Below are 20,354 nucleotides of genomic sequence, written 5' to 3' on the forward strand. Positions count from 1 at the left end.
GGCACTCATAAAAAATGGCTTTATTCACTTGAAACAACTCATCTGAAATAAAGCTATCTAACTCCATAGTCCTTCTTATTGAAACTCTCATTAATAGCCTCTTGTTTCTCCAACATGTCTTTTCTAATAATCAAACAGCTTCACTCTTTAAATTTTCAAATATTCTTCATTTACCTTGCGGGAAGAAGGGTTTATAGGAGTAAATAGAATCAATATATTAACTGTATATTGGTTATTTAAAGAGTATATTGGACTAATCACAAGATTAATTAATAGCTCTTATTATAGACAATTTTATTAACAAGTAAATTCCAGCAGCAAAGATGTCCAAATGGCTGGCCGCCAAGGAGAGGAGAATCACCTGCATATTTCATGAAGTTAAAGGGTACAAGAGTCCAGAATGAGTTTGACAATTCTTGGCAACAAATTTTATCCATAAAAATAAAATAATAATAACAGTAACGCTGTTCCTTTGATCGAAAACGTTCTGCCTTTGGGTCCTGATACTCCTTAAGTATTAGTAATTTAGAATTAAGAGCAAATAGCTCATAGGCAGACAGATTCATAATGAGCAGATCCGGGAATGGCACAGTCCCATTTTTGCCGAGGAAAGGACACAGCACAGGCAGCACCAGCTCTAAAACTGAGACAGGGCTTCCTGCAGTGGCTCTGCGTTACTCAGTGCACCACCTGACCAAACCTCATCCACTCTCCAGGTGTATTCTCTTCTAGGTAAAATGGCAACAGCAAGCCAAACCTGACTACCTCAAGGGTTTCATTGGAGTCTTCACAGCCAATAGTAGAGGTGATGCCAAGTATCGTAGGTGGATATTGCCTATCTCACCTTTTCAATTTTTCCCAAAATGCCCTCAGAATTATCTTCTTAAAACAAGTCAGATGCTGTAACTTTTGTCTGCAAAGACTCTTAGTTGCCATTACCTAGAGAGTGAAGTTCAAACTCTTCACAGCATATTCAAGATCCTCCACAATATGTGCTTCTCCTACTGCCTCTCTCTATGTCCCCAGGCCAACCACACCAAATTGGCACTTTTTGAACATTTCCTGCATTTTCATACCTGGGTCTTTGCATCAACCATCTTGTCAGCTTCTGGCAAAATCCTCCTCCTCCTCAACAATCAATCCAGATGCAACATTCCCTTAAAGATGTTGTCCCTGCCATCATTCATTCATTCAATGATTATAAAGCACTTTTTAGGTGCCAAGCATCATACTTGTATAATTTTATTCTCCCTGCAATGGCATTTTATGTGTATTTCTAACATAGCGCTCATTTCAGTCTGCTTTGTGGGATTTTTATTACTTTAGCACTATATTGGAAGCCCTTTGAGGAAAGAAACGATTCACTGCTCATCTCTATATCTCCATGCTAGTACACAGAAGGCACTTGACAAATGTTTGTTGAATGAATAAACCACATTTTATTCATCTTGAAATTCTGACAGTTTTGTTATTAAGGCAACCACATGAGCTTAATGGCACCTCATATGCTCTGAATGGATGAAGGGCAATTTCTGCCACTTTTCCTTCTAGGAATGAGTAGCTACAAGTCACAAATATGAAGGCTTTGGATCTTATTTACTACCAACTACAGCAACCACTCTCTCTTCTGATGCTTTCTTCTCCTTCCCCACCCCCGTTATTGTCTAGGGGCCCTGAGGGGAGCAAAGTTGAGACTGTGGCCAATCTTCCTGATTTGCCCTCCCCAAAGACAACCAGGCTTCTAACTTCATGTCCAAGATCTCTCCATTGGATGGCTTGCCCTCCTCCATCAAGCTGACCCATCAGAGCTAGGTTTTATACCCCAAGCCTTGCCAAGATGATGAATCAGGAAGTTGTAGACTCATAATAAACATCCAGCACAAATTTCAGAAACATTTTTTCAGAATTATAAGGCTCAAACATATGGAGAGGGTGTATCAAGAGTGTCTCATAACAAACAGCAATAATAAATAAGGCAATTGGTAGAAAAAAAGAGCACCACCCACACAGAGCAGGTCATTAAGAATTTTAATTTAAATTACTGGGTCAGCTTCATTCTGGAGAATTGTGGTACTTTTTAACCTTCAAAAACCCACTTAATCCCAATAGGAGGCAAATGATCCTCAGAGAAGTCAGCATCCCTTCCTGCTTTCCTGGGTCTCCTTCCTCCTCATTGTCAATAAGTAGCATCGATTTTCCTTCTGGAACTCACGCTGAATATGGGTTCTTGCTCTTTGATCATCTTTTCCCTCCTTAACACCATGAGGAGAAACACAATGGCATGATTTCTGTGCAAAATTGTGGCCCAGTGGCTGCAAGAGGCAAAGGTCTTGTAAAATAACCAGTCCTACAAGTACCCTATTGTCCAGAGTGTTGATGAAAGAGAGAAAGGAGGTAATAAACTGGGTTCAGATTAAGAGGAACTGGAGACGTATTTGTATGGTAGGAGTGTGTGTCTTAGGAATATACTGGAGAGGTGAGGAAAAGAGAGGCTGGAGGAGATAATTTCTCAACTCTAAATTATTGACTGTCACGGCTAAAGGTCCAGCATTCTAAGAACCCCTCACAATTACTGTCCAGGTGTCTTTGATCTCCATAGTACCAGTGAACTTAAAAATTAGTGCCCAAGGAGGGGGCACTCCCTCCTTTCCTTTCTGTGTGCCATGCTAAATATGGGGGGCGAGAGAGATGCTGAAGAATTCCAGGCACATCCAATATCCAGGAGAAGGGTGAATAGTCTTTTCTCCAAGTGAAAAATGAAGGCCCTCAAACAGTCTGGCATTATTCCACTGGTCAAAAGTTAATAAGTGCACCCCTCCCAAAGCTTTTAAAAATAGACCAAAAGAATATATAACAAAATGCTTACAGTGCTTGTTCTGGAGTAATAGAACCAGGGTTTCTTTTATCTTCCTTCATTCTATTTATCTATATTTTCTGCAGTAAACTTGTATTATTTTTCAAATAAGAAAAAGATTATATCAAAAAGTCTTCTGCCTTTTATGAGCAATTCTTTCTCACTGACAAAGATTTCCATGGAAATACAATCTGTACTGGTCGGAGGGGACCGTGGGGTTAACAAGGTGCTCCAGTACGAAGGGAAGAATACAGAGTCTTTGTTTTCAGGGCTTTTGGGGGCTTTTGTACTTTTTCTTTTCTGTTTTTAGAAATGTGAGAGTGACCTCCTGCCCAGAGAAGTGACCTTGGATTTAAATTTGAAATACTAGCACAGTCTAAATGCCTGAAAAGGGGCATTGCATTCAGGAACACGAGGTGAAGTGCTTCTCTGTTCTTTGTTGACACATGATGCATCCATCAGATCACTTGCGAGAAATGGGTTGTAGCATCCTCCACCTCTGCCAGCTACAGAAAGCTTTTCTTGTCCCCTTCCCCTGTCCTCAAGATTACAGCAGCTATAGTCCTCCAAGGTGGCACCCAGAATGCAGCCAAGAGCAGGCAGGTGGTCATTTGGGGAGAATTCACCCTTTCATTTTATTGCTTCCTTTTGCAATATCTATTAGGATGGCAGGTTCATGGGCCCCTCAATTCCCTGGAGTTCCCATGTTTTCTCTTGTTCGCTTGGCTGTCAGTCAGAGACAAAAGGAATTCTCCCCTCTAAAAGGTTTCTTGTGTTATTTTGTTGTCTGTCTTTTATCTTCAGTAATACAGCAAGACTCTTTACCCCCCATGAAATGACATGATGTCTGAGATTTGCTTTAAAATGTTCTACCAAAGATGAAAAGGCTGGGTGATGGGAGGGTGGCAACTAACAGGCTCTCCCTGTAGGCTCCTGCAGTCTTCTCTCTAAGAGAGGCGCAAAACCATCCTCTCGCCTATGAAACCCCCTTCAAATAATTCTTGTTTTCAGGTTTTCTAAACTTCTCCTTTATAGACTGGGCAGGTTGGTGGTTTTTGAGTAATTTGTTCACTTATAGTCCATCCTATGTGGAAGTGTTTAGCAGCACCCTACAGAATGTGGGTGTACTTACCACCCATAGATCTCAACTTTGTTATGTCAGCCCAAATTCTTAGACATCAGGAGAGGCATTTCAACATTCTGCCCTGGTCACATATGTATGTTATTAATTTTGCTCATAATCGAAAGAATAAAATTTTTCTTCACGGATAGCTCACTACTTAGTGTGGCTGCATTAGTAGGATATAATGGGCTTCTCGTATTTTTGAGAACACCAACAACACCAGTGATGACCTTGGAATTCCTAGGAAGATACGATGGAAATTCGAAACCAGAAAAATGCCAAAAAGCCTTCAAGGAGATACACCCAGCTTAACTATGGAAATAAGATCTTATTGTGTAAAGAAAAAGAGAAGTAGGCATTGGATAAAGTGTCTGGATTTAGTCTCGCAACAAGTGGCATAACTGATTTATTCCCACAGGAAAAAGAAAAACTTGAACCTACTAAGAGCATCTGGGTGAAAAGGCACGTCATTCTTTACCCCCACGTGATCTTCAGTCTCAAATATACTAAGCATTGTTTTTTACTAGAACATTTAAAAGTGCAGTACTTCATTACATAATCAATTGATCCTTTTGGTCTTCCAAATAATATTTATTGAAGTACTTTTTACAGTACTGTGAAATGATGAACAAATGTAAGACACTGTAATCATTAAGTTGGCATTTCACATTTTATGGTTTTAAGCTCTTTTTTAGGATCAATGTAAACATTCTCTCTGGGAAATCCCATTAGTCCTTGTCTCCTCCTTGTTAATACACTGGTGCTAAAAAATGCTAAGAAAAATATGGATGTAAGTTTTATGTTCCTACAAGTGCCACAATGCTAACGTGGCAAGTAGTGTGGCAAGGAGGGGGAAATGGATCAAATTAATGCCAAGAACACTTTAGCTTCATCTACCTGACCTTTAAGAAATACTGAATGGATGCAAAGCCTTCTGCAATGCTGTCCTTAAGAGGGTTTTGTTGTTCAGTCACCCAGTCCATCAGGAGCTTGGATTAATCACCTACCACACAGCCTTGGTAAGTAGCAGGTACTGAGAAGGAAGACCTCAGAATGGATGCTACTGAATAGCCTCCCATGAGGAAACTCACAAGATTGAGAAAGCAAATAGCAAGCCAACACTGATAGCCTAGTGGTTAAAGTTCAGTGCTCTCACCACTTCAGTAACCTGGGTTTACATCCTGGTCGCGGAACCACACCACCTGTCAGTTGCCATGCTGTGGTGGCAGCTCACATAGAAGAACCAGAACAAATTACAACTAAGATATACAACTATGTACTGGGGCTTTGAGGATGAAACAAAAAAAAAGAGGAAATTCTCAACGGATGTTAGCTCAGGGCCAATCTTTCCCTGCAAAGAAAAAAAGAATGCAAATAGCGAAAATGAACAGTTTATGAGGGCTGAGTAGAGCATCATCAGAGGTAAAGTAAAATTAAACTTAGATATCCATACAAAATCTCACCTTGAAGGCACTTCCTCCTGTGGAAATGAATAAAAGAAACTTAACTAAATTGAAGTTGGGAAGGCTTGTAGGGGGAGCTCTCATGCCCTATCATACGTCCTCAATTACACCAAACAGGAAGCGTTGGTACACTTGCGTCTTCCGCAGGAAGTATAACTACTTTACTACTGAAGGAAGATTTCTCTCCCAACCTGGCAACAGCCCAGCCAAAGAGAAGCCGTTGCCTCCCTGAACTGTTACTTTCTCCCAATAGGCTTTTGTTTAGGACAGCCTCTCTCTACTCCTCCTTTGTCTCTATAAAAGCAGCTCGCCTCCTTTGTTTTCTGTATTTGCCCATGGTTTGCCTTAGCATGCACATTCTGAATTGCAATTCCCAAATAAAATCGTTTGAGGTTAAAATAGCAAGCGAATTTGCTTTTAAGTTGATGCTCCTCACTTCCCTAGGAATCACAGAAAAAAAATCATAGAAGAGCAGAGTCAAAGACTCGGTCCCCTGCAGATATTCCCCCAGAGACATCTCTACGACCTTAGATAGAATTATTTCCCTGGCTGAAAGTTCACAATATGAGAGTGACCTTTTCCACTGCTCTCATGTTCAATGGATGCAAAGTACTTTATAATGGGAAAGATTTATACAGTTGTCAACTGCTATGATTATTGAGAAAAACTTTCTTCATGAGGAATGTTTATCCTCCATCCATACCAGGACAGCACTAAAATTAGGGTTGCAATAACAGTAGCTAAATAGTATTTATCTAGCTCAACCTCTCATCAAAACCTTTTAGTCCCTATTCAATTATTCAAAAACATAGAGGAAATGTTTCATATTAGCTTGAAAATAGAATAATCCAGGATGTGAAACAGAATTGGAGACTTCTAGCACAGTCTTTTAGCTGTGATGTGGCATCAGCCACAGCTCTCCTGTTTGCTCTAGAGGTGTCTATGCTATTTCTTTCTTTTTTAAAATTATTTTATTGCGGTCATATTGGCTTATGACATTACGTAAATTTCAGGTGTACATCGTTATATTATGACTTCTGTATAGACTGCATTGTATTCACTGCCAAAAGTCTAGTTTACATCCGTCACCATACGCATGTGCCCTTTCACCCCTTTCACCCCTTTCACCCTCCCCTGACCCTCTTACCCCCTAGTAACTACCAATCTGGTCTCTGTATCTATGTATTTGTTTGTTTATCTTCCATATATGAGTGAAATCATGTGATATTTGTCCTTCTCTGTCTGACTTATTTTGCTTAGCATAGTACCCTCAAGGTCCATCCATGCTGTTGCAAATGGAACAATTTCATCTCTTTTATGGCTGAGTAATATTCCATTGTATATATATATATACCACGTCTTCTTTATCCAATCATCCATTGACGGGCACTTAGGTTGCTTCAAAGTCTTGGCTATTCTGAATAATGCTGCAATGAACATAGGAGTCCACATATCATTTTGAATTAGTGTTTTCATGTTCTTTGGATAAATTCCCAGAAGAGGAATAGCTGGATCATATGGTATTTCTGTTTTTAATTTCTGTGAGGAAACTCCATACTGTTTTCCATAGTGGTTGCACCAGTTTGCTTTCCCATCAGCAGTGTATGAGAGTTCACTTTTCTCCACATCCTCTCCAACACTTGTTATTTTTTGTCTTTTTAATATTAGCTATTCTGACAGGTGTGAAATGATACCTCATTGTCATTTTGATTTGCATTTCCCTAATAATTTGTGACTTGAATATCTGTCCTTGTGCCTTTAGGCCCTCTGTAAATCTTCTTTGGAAAAGTGTCTGTTCATGTTCTCTGCCCATTTTTTGATTGGATTCTTCATTTTTTTGTCACTGAGTTGTATGAGTTCTTTATATATTTTTGAAATTAACTCCTTGTCAGATATATGATTTGCAAATATTTTCTCCTAGTTGATAGGTTGTCTTTTTGTTTTGTTGATGGTTTCCTTTGCCATGCAGAAGCTTTTTAGTTTGATGTAGTCCCATTTGTTTATTTTTTCTTTTGTTTCCTGTGCCTCAGGAGACGGTTTTCCAAAAGATACTGCTAAGACCGGTGTCAAAAAGTAGACTGCTTATGTTTTCTTCCTGGAGTTTCATGGTTTCAGGTCTCACATTCAAGTCTGTAATCCATTTTGAGTTAATTTTTGTGTATGATGTAAGATAATGGTAAACTTTCATTTTTTGCATCTGGCTGTCCAGTTGTCCCAACACTATTGAAGAGACTTTCCTTTCTCCATTGTATATTCTTGGATCCTTTGTCACAAACTAGCTGTCCATAAATGTATGGTTTTATTTCTGGGCTCTCAATTCTGTTCCATTGATCTGTGTGTCTGTTTTTCTGCCAGTACCATGCTGTTTTGATTACCATAGCTTTATAGTATATTTTGAATTCAAGGAGTGTGATACCTCCAGCTTTGTTCTTTTTTCTCAGGATTGCTTTGGCTATTTGGGGTCTTTTGCTGTTCCATATAAATTTTAGGATTCTTTGTTCTATGTCTGTAAAAAATGTCATTGGGATTCTGATTTGGACTGCAATGAATCTGTAGATTGCTTTTGGTAATATGGACATTTTAACTGTGTTTATTCTTCCAGTCCATGAGCATGGTTTATCTTTCCATTTCTTTATGTCTTCTTCCATTTCTTTCAATAATGTCATATTTTTCAGTGCATAGGTCTTTCACGTCCTTGGTTAAATTTATTCCTAGGTATTTCATTCTTTTTGTTGAGATTGTAAAAAGGATTATACTCTTGATTTCTCTTTCTGCTAGTTCCTTTTTAGTGTGTAGAAATGCAACTGATTTTTGTATGTTGATTTTGTACCCTTCAACTTTACTGTATTTGTCAATTATTTCTAATAGTTTTTTGGTGGATTCTTTAGGGTTTTCTATATATAGAATCATATTATATCCTCAAATAGTGACAGTTTCAATTCTTCCTTTCCAATTTGGACCCCTTTTATTTCTTTTTCTTGCCTAATTGCTGTGGATAAAATTTCCAGTAGTATCTTGAATAAGAGAAGTGAGAGTGGGCATCCTTGTCTGGTTCCTGTTCTTAGAGGAATAGCTTCCAGTTTGTCCCCATTGAGTATAATGTTGGCTATGGGTTTGTCACATATGACCCTTATTATGTTGAGTTACTTTCCTTCTATATCCATTTATTCACAGTTTCCATCATAAATTGATGTTGAATCTTGTCAAATGCTTTCTCTGCATCTATTGAGATGATCATGTGATTTTTATTCTTCATTTTGTTAATGCAGTGTATCATATTGATTGATTTGCAGATGTTGAACCATCTCTGCATCCCTGGAAAAAAACCCACCTGATCAGGGTGTATCATCCTTTTACTGTATTTTCATACTCAGTTTGCTCAATATTTTGTTGAAGATTCTTGCATCCACTTTCATCAGTGATATTGGCCTCTAATTTTCCTTTATTGCATTATACTTGTCTGGTTTTGGTGTCATACTAATGTTGGCCTCATAGAATGAGTTAGGAAGCATCCCACCCTCTTCAATTTTTTGGAAGAGTTTGAGAAGGATAGGTATTAAATCTTCTTTGAATGTTTGGTAGAATTCACCAGAGAAGCTGTCTGGTCCAGGACTTTTGTTTTCTGGGAAGATTTTGATCACTGTTTCAATCTCTTTACTTGTGATTGGTCTACTCAGAGTCTATATATTCTTGATTCAGTTTTGGGAGGTTGTATGATTCTAAGAATTTATCCATTTCTTCTAGGTTATATCATTTGTTGCCACATGGCTTTTCATAGTATTCTCTTATAATCCTTTGCATTTCTGTATTCTCTGTTGTAATATCTCCTCTTTCATTTCTGACTTTATTTATTGGAAACTTTTCTTTTTCTTAGTGAGTCCAAACAAAGGTTTGTCAATTTTGTTCATCTTCCCAAAGAACCAGATTTTAGCTTCATTGATGCTTTCTATTTTCTTTTTAGTCTCTATTTCATTTATTTCTGCTGTGATTTTTATTATTTCCCTCCTTCTGCTGACTTAGACTTTGTGTGTTCTTCTTTTTCTAGTTCTTTTAGGCATAGTGTTAGATTGTTTATTTGAGATTTTGCTTGTTTCTTGAGGTAGGCCCATATTGCTATAAATGTCCCTCTTAGTACTGCTTTTGCTGCATTCTAGAAGTTTTGATGTGTTGTGTTTTCATTTTTATCCAGGTATTTTTTATTTCTCCTTTGATTTCCTAATTGATCCAATAGTTGTTCAGTAGCATGTTGTTTAGTCTCCACATATTTGTGAATTTTATAGCTTTCTTCTTGTAGTTGATTTCTAGTTTCATACCACCATGATCAAAAAAGATGCTTGATGTGATTTCAATCTTCTTAAGTTTATTAAGGCTTGTTTTGTTTCACAACATATAGTCTATCTTTGAGAATGTTCCATGTGCACTTGGGAAGACTGTATTCTGCTGCTTTTGGATGGAATGTTCTATATATATCTATTAAGTCCATCTGGTCTAGTGCTTCATTTAAGGCCAAAGTTTCCTTGTTGACTTTCTGTCTGGATGATCTATCCACTGATATAAGTGGACTGTTGAGGCCCCCTACTATTATTGTGCTGCTGTCAATTTCTTTCTTTAGAGCTGTTAATGGTTGCTTTATATACTTTGGTGCTTCTGTGTTAGATGCATATATTTTAATAAGTGTAATATCTTCTTGGTGGAATATCCCTTTATCATTATATAATGTCCATCTTTGTCTTTTGTTATCTTTTTTGGCTTGAAGTCTATTTTGTCTGATATAAGTATGACTACACTCACTTTATTTCGGTTGTCATTTGCTTGGCGTATCTTCTTCCATCCTTTCACCCTGAGCATCTGTTTGTCTTTAGAACTGAGATGGGTCTCCTGGAGGAAGCATATTGTTGGGTCTTATTTTTTAATCCATCCAGGCACCCATGTCTTTTGATCAGTGGATTCAATCTATTTACATTTAGAGTGATTATTGATATATGAGGACTTAATATTGCCATTTTATCATTTGCGTTCTTGTTTTTCTGTATTTCCATTCTTTCTTTTTCCTTGTTATTTCTGCCTGCCATTTCAGTTTGGTGGTTTTCTGTAATGTATGCCTTAGTTTCCTCTTTATTTATGATTTGTGACTCTGCTCTGATGTTTTTGTTTTGTGGTTACCATGAGGTTCATATAAAAAAGTCTCATAGATGAGATTATCCTTTTTCTGCTGATAGCATCTTATCTCCATTAGCCTACGCAGGTTCCATTTTTCCTCTTCTCCTTTGATGTTTTTGTTGTCAGAAATTATCTTTTCGTGTGTTGTAAGTTTGTTACAAAACTGAAGTGGTTATACTTCTTTTTGATGCTTTCTTTTCCTTTAGGCTTTATGTTATAATTAAGTGTTTACTAATCTATTCTGATATAGAGTTGCAATATTCTGATTCTGTCTATTTATTGTCTTGCTCAAAGTTTTGTAAACCTTTGCCTTTTTGTTTCAGGTCAGAGGGCTCCTTTCAACATTTCTTGTAAGGCAGGTCTAATGATGATGGACTCCCTCAGCTTTTGTTTGTCTGGGAAAGCCTTTATTTCTCCTTCATATCTGAAGGGTAACTTTGCTGGATAGAGTATTTTTGGCTGATAGTTTTTGTTTTTCAATATTTTGAGTATATCATTCCACTCTCCTAGTCTGTAGAGTTTCTGCTGAGAAACCTGCTGATAGCCTGATGGGGGTTCCTTTGTAAGCTATTTTATTCACTCTGGCCATGCTTAATATTCTTTCCTTGTCATTGACTTTAGACAGGTTTAATATAATATGCCTTGGAGGAGGTCTCTGCATTGAGATAATTAGGAGTTCTATGAGCTCCATGTACTTGTATAACCAGTTTCTTCCCCAGGTTTGGGAAGTTCTCAGCTATTATTTCTTTGAATAAGCTCTCTACTCCTTTGAATAAGCTCCTACTTCTGGGATACACATTATCTTTATGTTGCTTCCTAATTGAGTTGGATATCTCTTGTAGAATTTCTTCATTTTTAAAAAACCTTAGCTCTCTCTCCTCTTCCACCTGAATCATTTCTAGATTTCTATCTTCAAGTTTTCTAATTCTCTCTTCCTTATGGTCTGCTCTATTTTTAAAGCTTTCTACTTTATTTTTCACCTCATTAAGTGTGTACTTCATCTCCAGAACATCTGTTTGTTTTTCTTTAGAGTTTCAGTCTCTGTGGTGAAGTACTTCTTCTGTTCATTAATTTTATTCCTGAGCTCATTGAACTGTCTTTCTGAGTTTTCTTGTAACTTCTTGAGTTTCTTCATTTCAGCTATTTTGAATTGTCTGTCAGTTAGATAGCAATCTTCTGTGTCTTCAGTTTGTTTTCTGGAGAGTTGTCATTTTCCTTGTGTTCTACCATGTTACTGTAGTTCTTCATGGTGCTTGATAATTTGATCCTCTCCCAGCATATTTGTAGTAGTAAATTCTTTTCTTACTTGGGTAAGGCTTTGGTTACATTGATTCTGAGCTGCTTCTGATTGTATCTGAGGGCCTGCAATTTTTATCCTCCACTCCCTCTGCTAGAGGCATTGTCAATGTCCTCCTTGTGCTGCTTGTGCCTCCAAAGTTGCTGGTGCCTTGCTGCTTACAATGTCAATACAGTCTCAGGTGTCACCACTGGGATGAGCACTTATGCTGCTTCCAGGGTCACCTGGGCCTCATGTTCCCCCACTGGCTCTCTGAGTGCTCGCCACAGGCTCAGGTGCTGCTACCCCGTGCACCACCTGTACTGCTGCTCCCAGGTTATCTGGAGGTGCTGGCTGCATTGCTGCCAGGGGTTCTGGGTTCACAGGTGTCACTGCTGCTGCTGGGAGCCTGGGGTTTTCAATGCATCCCTCACCACTGGTAGAACCAATATCGGGGGTGTCACCACCAGGGGCTGGGTCATGGGTTTTACTGTGGCCACTGAAGCCTCAGGTCACAGGTACCACCTGCTGCAGGTGGGGGGGGGGGAGGTGCAGGGGTAAGCCACGAGTACCATTGCTAATCCTGCAGCCTCTGGTCACTGGCATGCACTGGTGTACTTTTCGAAACCTTAGGTCACGGCATCCCCCCGCTCCCAGGGATATTGATGTTTTGGATTCTGTCCCTTTTGCTAGAAAGACCAGCACCACTGCCAGGGGAGAGGGAGGAGATTGGGTCACCAGCACTGCTCTGTGTCCTAAAGCTCCAGGACATGTGTGCTAACTGCCACTACTGGGGGTGGGCAGGGGCTAAGCCATGAGTGCCATGTCTGCTCCTGCAGCCCTGGCCACTGGTGCACACTGGTGTACTTCTTGAAATCTTAGATCAGGGCATCACCGCCCCTGCCAGGAGCTTTTGCATTTTAGATCACTGCTGTCTGGGGACAGAGAGAGGGCTGCTTCCCTATTCCACTGTCTCTTGGGTGTCCAGTCTACCACTTCCAGATGTATAGATGTATGGATCTCTGAGGCATTCTGGTATGCTGCGCAGGGAGTCCTTTCTTCATCAGTGGATGTCCCACTGGTTGTAACTTGGAGTGGAGAGACAAAGGGAACAACTCACTCCACCATGATGCTGATGTCACTCCTCTATGCTATTTCTTGAAGTTCATGGAGAAACGTCCTCTATAGCTGCTTCTGTTCCACATGTGGACTGGCTTTGTTCTGAGATCTCTCTCTTCATTCTCTTCCTTGTTCTAGGAGTGGTCCAGCAGTCCCTTCACCAAAGTGAGAAAGAGGCTCTTACTCAATCTTGAACAGCACATGATTATAATTGAGCTATAAAGCAGGAGTTGGTTGTGTTCTTAGAGTGTTAACAGAAACTTGAAGAAAGCACTCCCTTTAGTTTTGTCTCCTTCTTTCTCACAGCTCTTGCATGAGTCCTTGGGGAGAGCATTCAAAGAATCTTCTGAAGCAGCCCTCTCCGATGATCCACTGTCAACGAACCAAGTTCTGTCCCCAAAGTGTCATCCCTTAGAAGGAGTTTCTACCAACGAGTTTCTCAGCCCCTCCCATAAATTCAACCCCCATGGGGACCTACTACAGTGCTCTAGGATTTTGGAGTAAGACCACCACAGGCCAGCATGCTTCATCCCTCCTTCCTTCCTCTGTGTGTTTTGTTCAGGGCACAATTTTAGATACCAGGATTTTGGCAGCATAGTTGAAGGGATTAAAAGGCTCAAGATAACAGTAAACAAGTTGGCAATAATTACACTATAATTGCTACATGATGTCTCTCAGTGCATATCACAGCACTCATAGTGATCACACTATTCATTAGGTCTACCTTCAGCATTATGATGCTATCTTAGTAGAACCATTCCCTGCCCTAACAGCCCTTTTATTAACTCAAGATTCAGAACTTTGACATGTTTCAGCACACATGTGATGCTTTTGCATGTCACATTAAACATATCATACTTAGTGACGCTTTTGATTTAATGTTCCAATTATGAGATACAGCTGTAGCACTTTATATTAAAAAAAAAACTTCACAGACTGATCAAAATTTAGTAAACTCTAAAAACTGAAAGCAAAATGAAACAGAGTAACCTGTGTGTGGGTTGGTGGCATAATGTATAGAGAGGAAGCACCTGGTGACTTTCACTGAACATCCTTAGTCGAATATATCCTAAGAGGACACACAAACACACACTCCCCCCAACCTAAACAACTAACAAACTCTTTTCAATAATCAATTATTGGAATAGGTTTGGCAGTTATTCTGAGACTACTGCATGTGTATTGCGAAATAAAGCAAATTAGTGATTATGTTGGTGTCATTGCAAATTAATTTTTAGTATTGGAAAAAGAAATCGGTGTAAGATCAATATGGTGAAGTTAAAATTCTGTAGTTCTGAATGTGAATCATAGCACTCTGTTTAAATCCATGATACATTTTATCTTAAAGATAATATGCATATTTCTTAGTTCTGAATAATGAAAAAGCCCTGGAAACAATGACCAATCCAGTAGCAATGAGCCCCCCTAGAACTCAAATTGGGCTTTCCACATACTAATTTCCACCAGAAGGAACCAGGTTTCCTCAGATAAATAAATGACCCTAGTGTGAGGCAGGAGATAGACACAGGGAGGCTGAAACATCTTGTCACGCCAGAGAGCAAGAAAGTCTCCAAAGACCTGTAAGCCCACGCTAAAAGGATTCAGTAGCTTCAATCCAAAAGGATTGAAGAGGCTCCTATTGGCCAACATGAGAGAAATTTGAGCATCATTAAGAACAATAACTGCATTAATAATAGTGATAGATTGAAAGACATTAAATGTGTTTAAATACATTAGTTCATAATAATACCAAAAAACAAAAAAAAATCTAACTGATCACCATAGGAGGATGCTAACAAACCAAATCAGCATTTTGAAAACTATTAAACGAAAGTAAAGAATCAAGGTTTTCCTTTTCCAATTGTACACAGGTAGCCAGCAGATGAGGGAAAGTTTCTTTTTATCGAATTATTCTGGGAGTAAATGAGGATAAAAGATACAATTAGAATATTGTCCCCAGATCTATAATTAATTAATGCATCTGGGCAATAATCATTCATAATTATTATTCTCCAAAGGGAGACAAGCTGATAATAAGTTCATACTGAAAGAAATATATAATAATATCATCTATAAACTATTTTTGCTCAAAAATGGAATCTGAATCTAGTCCAGCTTGTAGATCTAAATACCAAGTAAAAGGAGACACAAGGGTGGAGAAAGATGTCAAACACCACAGGATTCAATCAGCAAAATCTAGAATGTGAAAAATTTTATGGGACAATCTATTTTAGTCAACAAATACACTGCAAGCGAAATAAGAGAGGAAGAAGTTTACCAGTTTAAAGAGAATTAAGAGACATGAACCAATTGCAATTTACTTACTTACTTGGATTCCTATTCAAAGTGTAAAGAAATTATGACACAATTGTGAAAATGCTGTATTAAAGAATTATTAATATTTGGGGTATGATGATATTGTTATGTTTTAAAAAGGGCCTTAATCTTTCAGAGACAGATGCTGAAATGATGGGACCTCTTGGGTTTGTTTCTAAGTAATTGGAAGGGAGGACATGAGTAAGAATAGGTAAAATAAGATTGGGTATTAGTGGATAATTTTTTAATCTAGGAGATAGATACATAGGGATTCACTATACTATTCTCTCTAATTTTGAATATGTTTGAAATTTTTCAGAGTAACTTTTTGAAAAAGGTATAAAATTTTAAATGAAGTTAAAGAGAAGAGGTTACTTGGGGACAAAGCAGTTTATATAATATCACACATGCCAAAATAAATTTCAGATGAATTAAATAGTTAAATGTTTAGAAAGGAGATCATACAAAAAAGTGAAGATTATGTAGATGAATAAATATTTTTGTCTTGGTAGTAATACATTTTTCGTCTCATAAGCAATGAAATAAATCACAAAGGAAAATATATTGAATACATAAAAGTTTGAAATTCCTATATCTTTAAAAGCAAAAGGCTGGAAAAATATTTGTACAAACTATAACAGGTTAATGATTAATGTTATTCCTTTATAAAAAGCATGTACAAATCAATGAGAAAAATGCAAGGACCTCAAGGAAAATAGGTATAAAAAGAAAATTCACAAAACAGAGAATATAAATAGCCAATAACCTTATAAAACTTTAATGTCCATGAGTAATTTTTAAAATGCAAATTAAAATAGAATATATAATTCAGATATCTTTAAATGTATAGTATTTAATACTGGCATGAATGTTTTTATATAGGCACTCTGCCTATATAACTGCTATTGCAAATACAAATCAGTACAAATTTTCTATAGGATACATTTGGCAATATGCATTGAGAAACAATAAAAAAATAAAACAAAGTTCATACTTTCTGAGACAATAATTCTACTTTCAGAAAAATCAAAGAAAGTGCAATAGATTGTATGCAAAACTGGCTGCAGCTGCCCTCATTCCTCACAGTATTCAGGCCCCTTCTGAAGATGACGTTGCTTCCCTTTGTATCAGGAGGTGAAGTGTATTTCTCCATCCTTTGACTCTGGCTTTGGCCACGGTACCTGCTTTGGCCACGATCAGACTTGAGAAAACGTGACATGAGCAGAGACTTAAAAATTACTTGTGAATGGGGCCTGACCTCTCCTGCTGTAGGGGACCCTTCTGCCACAATGAATAAGCCCAGGCTAGCTTCCTGGAGGATGAGAGACCAGATGGAGAGACACCCAGTCATCTCAGCTGTCCCAGACATGTGAGTTAGGTCACCCTAGACCACCCAGCCCTGGAAGAGCCAACACAGACCGGAAATACAGACTCTCTGTCATGATTCAACCTACAGAATCATGAAAAATAATAATGTTCATTTTAAGCCATTAAGTTTAAAGTGGTTTTTAATAAAAGCTGAATTATTGAAAACAATCATAAAAATGGACAATCATATATGTGCAAAGATGCTCATCTTAATGTCATTTATATTAATAAACTGGAAACAATCTAAATCCCCAAGAAGAAAGAAGTTTAATCATCATAACAACTGCAGATTTGAAGATCACAAAATCATTAAAAATCATGTTTTCAAAATATAATTATATGTTATCACTGATAATTTTATCAATATCACATTTTTAATGATATTGGAAAATGTTCACAATGGAAAATTAAATTAAAGAAAGCAGATTATAGAATTATATGTAAAGTATGATTTTCAATTATGCAAATATGCATGTGTATTGTATCACAGATGGAGATCCGACTTGAAAGCTTATTTTAAAAAACGAGCTGCTTTAAAATTTGTATGCGGTGTCTCACTTTATCTTTGGGGAGATTCTTCCTGGCTTCTGTGTGGTCCCTTGAAGTTATGTAATGTAAAGCAAGAGCGAACATGTAAATGTGTCGAAGCAATTTGCATGCAGAAGGTTCTGACTGAGATGTTGCTTAATAAATGTAAAACAGCTGCTTTTAAAATTACATCTCTGAAGATGGGTTCCTTTGGAGAATATTTCTTCTCTAAACCAGGACTTAGATGGTCACAAAACATCAAATCTTTGCTTGTTCTTAGAGAGATGTGATGTTCCGTTAGAGGTTTTTTGCAAAGGGTATAGCTCAAAGATGGAGAGGTTTGTCATATAAAGAGATGTAACGTCAGAGATAAATCAAGGGCCATCCTGGGCATGATGCAGCAACAACCTAGACTCTGGACAACGTTCTCTCAACTAGTATGAGTGAATCATCTGTCCCCAAGGCAACACAGACCATCCTCCTGTGGGTGGGGTTGGTGTCTTCTATTTTCTGAAGGGAATGGAAGTTCTTACTGTCAATCATTCTGTAACAGGCGTTAACACTGGGGCAGTCCATGAAAATTGAAGAAGGCAACTCCTGGACTCTACTGGAGAGCGGGCATTTCCATTCCCTTTGAGGCCAGGGCCATTCAACTTTACAAGTGGGCATTTCTAGAGGTGGTTTTAAGTTATTTTCTATTACGTTTCTCTTCTGTAACACCTAAATTTCAGTAAATTCTTCTCAACCACACAGCCTGTTCTCAGCTGCACATTGGGAGTTTAGGGAAGGGCTATCCCAAGAACTGGAGGGAAAGGCCAAGGGATGAGCAGTGTCTTGTCCCAAAAGGTGGAGTGGTGATATCACTAGTGGTCACTGAGGGAGGACCGGGGGAATCATCAGATCGGTTGTGTCACATGGGCAGCAGCAGGCACAGCATGGTTGTACACAGTGGAGGCCAGAGCAGAATGAGTCTGTTTCTGAGCACGTATGAGACCAACCTCTGAAAAACTCTCATAAGCTGCTGAGGAACACTTTCTGGCAACCACTGTCATGCATCACTTAATGACGGGGATACATTCTGAGAAATGTGTCATTAGGCGATTTCGTTCTTGTGCAAACACGATAGAGTGTACTTACAGTAACCTAGATGGTATAATCTACTACACATCTAGGCTCTATGGTATTAATCTTACGGGATCACCATCACATATGCAGTCTGTCATTGCCCTAAACTCCATTATGTGGTGCATGACTGTACACTGTTGGAACTCAAGCTAGCATAATTGGACATTAAAAGTGAAGGATAAAGAAAACTAAAAAGGTGATCTAATTTTGTAGCCTTGGGTAAATAAGGGCTGCCTGGCTTAATAGTTTATATGCAAATGTGTAAACGTCTGGGGAAAAAAAAGACTAGAAGGAACTACACCAAAATGTTAACTAACTGGGTCAATTCTTGTTGTGGGATTATTAGAGATTTTTATTTTCTTTTGTATACTTTCCACATTTTTGCAAAATTTCTACCATAATAATCAGAACCAATGTTACTTTGAAAAATGGCCTTCTTTAGTGTAATGTGTAGATATCAGAAAGGTTGAAGTTCCCCAAACTTTCCTGTCTCATCCTGCCTGCTTCTGAGATTGTCCATCTCTTCCTAGAGAGTCTAGATTCTGTATTCACAGTGATATCATTTCTCTTTCTCATTTCTTTAATCTCTTCTCAAATATCCTTTTCCATGCTGCCACCCTTAGGTTCTTCCAAGAAAAGTTACAATTTAATAGAGGTCTAAGCTAAAGAAATACACCTGTAATCAGTGAGAATCCAGTCAACGGCCAAAAAGCAGGAAGGTTATTTCGGGTTTTCTGCTTTTCCCAGAAACTAAGAAATCATTTCATCCACACAGGCCCCTGGATAGAATAGATTGTTTTAAAACTTTATCACGTATAAAGCCGGATTCATTGAACCTTTTTTGGGAGGTTAGGACTGCAAAGGGCTTGATGGGTGGCTGGGAGAAGCTTCCATCCTCAGGTACTCCTGCGTAGGGCTGCTTTGTAACAGCAACATACACAGACCGACAACCACCAGCTTGCATCTGGAGAGTCTAGCAGCTACAGCTGGCACAGAGCACCGTGCCTTTTCCTTCAGGGCCCTCGGCAGAAGGAAATGATTGGTAAGTCCCCAAATCCTAACAGAAACGAATGAGTCCATCCTTCATTTTCCCTGTCACAAAGCCCATATATGAATACTAGTGAACTCGAGGAAAGCGGCACAAAAAGTGAAGGGAAGAGTATAGATAGGGGAAGTCATTTCCTGAAGACAAACTGCCTACTTCATAACTTGACCGAGGAGAAAGTTATCAAGCACACAGCACGGATGCTACTGCTTTCCACTCCTGTGCAAAAGGCAGCCTTCATCAGTCAACCACAGGCTATCTCTCCCCACACCCAGGGCAGCCTGATGGCCCTTCTCAACACATTGCTGCAGAGCCAGTGCCAACTGACTGGAGTCAGCATTGGAAAGGACAGCCCTCTGCCATGTCCAGCCTAGGGCAAACATTCTCCCTCAACTGTAGTTACCCTCAAATTAAGGACTCTCAAAAAGAGGCAGATATGCAAGCAGGAAGTGTATGACTATGGGAAGCCAGGCAGCATCCCCAACGTCAGGCTCAGGCAAAGAGCTGAATCTGAGACAACACACAGACAGAGGGGGATAAGGCCACCTTCATGGGGCAATTCATAAACTCCAGGCAGTTTGCATCTAATAAGCCCAGTATATCCACTTCCCAACCCTGAGAGATGAACAGTATTGACTTCATTTTATAGAGAAATAAACTGAGGTTCAGAAAGTTTGTGTCATGATTCAAGGGGCAGTGCTGTTGGGGATTTGAAGCCAAGTCAGTCTGTTTGGAAAACTCATGTACTTTCAATGACACTAAATAGCAAGCATCTAAAAGATAAAAATACCGTGATTCACTGGGCTCATGAATAGATCCATCTTGCCCCAAACCACATAATCTTGAAAAGACTGCACTGTCTAAGGCTCGGGCCCAAGATAAGAGATCATTGGACTGTTCAGCACCCCAAAGTGCATTGCCTCATCCCAAGCAAAGAATAACGTTTAATCCTTCAAAGAGGAATCCTTATCTGCACA

The 20,354-nt window shown here is 38.7% G+C and overlaps 1 protein-coding gene across 1 annotated transcript in view; it reads right to left on the bottom strand.

Annotated features, from left to right (window-relative positions):
• Window positions 1-20,354, bottom strand: part of NCKAP5 (NCK associated protein 5) — a 916,285-nt gene that overhangs the window by 859,446 nt on the left and 36,485 nt on the right. The gene's annotated exons all lie outside the window — the stretch shown is intronic.

The sequence above is a fragment of the Equus asinus genome, chromosome 4 (genome assembly GCF_041296235.1).
Source record: "Equus asinus isolate D_3611 breed Donkey chromosome 4, EquAss-T2T_v2, whole genome shotgun sequence".
In the NCBI taxonomy this organism is placed as follows: domain Eukaryota; kingdom Metazoa; phylum Chordata; class Mammalia; order Perissodactyla; family Equidae; genus Equus; species Equus asinus.